This window comes from Pelophylax lessonae, assembly GCF_965119305.1.
Source record: "Pelophylax lessonae genome assembly, chromosome: 4".
In the NCBI taxonomy this organism is placed as follows: Eukaryota; Metazoa; Chordata; class Amphibia; order Anura; family Ranidae; genus Pelophylax; species Pelophylax lessonae.
Window position 1 is genome coordinate 677,139,883 of NC_138771.1, and position 1,957 is coordinate 677,141,839.

Consider the following 1,957-nt stretch of genomic DNA (forward strand, 5'->3'; position numbering starts at 1 on the left):
GTATTCATATTATCTGTCCCCTCCCCCTCCTATAATCCTGTATTCATATTATCTGTCCCCTCCCCCTCCTATAATCCTGTATTCATATTATCTGTCCCCTCCCTCCCTATAATCCTGTATTCATATTATCTGTCCCCTCCCCCCTATAATCCTGTATTCATATTATCTGTCCCCTCCCCCTATAATCCTGTATTCATATTATCTGTCCCCTCCCCCTATAATCCTGTATTCATATTATCTGTCCCCTCCCCCCCCTATAATCCTGTATTCATATTATCTGTCCCCTCCCCCTATAATCCTGTATTCATATTATCTGTCCCCTCCCCCTCCTATAATCCTGTATTCATATTATCTGTCCCCTCCCCCCCTATAATCCTGTATTCATATTATCTGTCCCCTCCCCCCCCCTATAATCCTGTATTCATATTATCTGTCCCCTCCCCCTATAATCCTGTATTCATATTATCTGTCCCCTCCCCCCTATAATCCTGTATTCATATTATCTGTCCCCTCCCCCTATAATCCTGTATTCATATTATCTGTCCCCTCCCCCTCCTATAATCCTGTATTCATATTATCTGTCCCCTCCCCCTATAATCCTGTATTCATATTATCTGTCCCCTCCCCCTCCTATAATCCTGTATTCATATTATCTGTCCCCTCCCCCTCCTATAATCCTGTATTCATATTATCTGTCCCCTCCCCCTATAATCCTGTATTCATATTATCTGTCCCCTCCCCCCCTATAATCCTGTATTCATATTATCTGTCCCCTCCCCCTATAATCCTGTATTCATATTATCTGTCCCCTCCCCCCCCTATAATCCTGTATTCATATTATCTGTCCCCTCCCCCTCCTATAATCCTGTATTCATATTATCTGTCCCCTCCCCCTCCTATAATCCTGTATTCATATTATCTGTCCCCTCCCCCCTATAATCCTGTATTCATATTATCTGTCCCCTCCCCCTATAATCCTGTATTCATATTATCTGTCCCCTCCCCCTATAATCCTGTATTCATATTATCTGTCCCCTCCCCCCTATAATCCTGTATTCATATTATCTGTCCCCTCCCCCTATAATCCTGTATTCATATTATCTGTCCCCTCCCCCCCCTATAATCCTGTATTCATATTATCTGTCCCCTCCCCCTATAATCCTGTATTCATATTATCTGTCCCCTCCCCCCTATAATCCTGTATTCATATTATCTGTCCCCTCCCTCCTATAATCCTGTATTCATATTATCTGTCCCCTCCCCCCTATAATCCTGTATTCATATTATCTGTCCCCTCCCCCCCTATAATCCTGTATTCATATTATCTGTCCCCTCCCCCTCCTATAATCCTGTATTCATATTATCTGTCCCCTCCCCTCCCCCTATAATCCTGTATTCATATTATCTGTCCCCTCCCCCCTCCCTATAATCCTGTATTCATATTATCTGTCCCCTCCCCCTATAATCCTGTATTCATATTATCTGTCCCTCCCCCTATAATCCTGTATTCATATTATCTGTCCCCTCCCCCCCTATAATCCTGTATTCATATTATCTGTCCCCTCCCCCTATAATCCTGTATTCATATTATCTGTCCCCTCCCCCTCCTATAATCCTGTATTCATATTATCTGTCCCCTCCCCCCTATAATCCTGTATTCATATTATCTGTCCCCTCCCCCCCCTATAATCCTGTATTCATATTATCTGTCCCCTCCCTCCTATAATCCTGTATTCATATTATCTGTCCCCTCCCTCCTATAATCCTGTATTCATATTATCTGTCCCCTCCCCCCTATAATCCTGTATTCATATTATCTGTCCCCTCCCCCCCCTATAATCCTGTATTCATATTATCTGTCCCCTCCCCCCTATAATCCTGTATTCATATTATCTGTCCCCTCCCCCTATAATCCTGTAATCATATTATCGGCCCCTCCCCCTCCTTAATCCTGTAG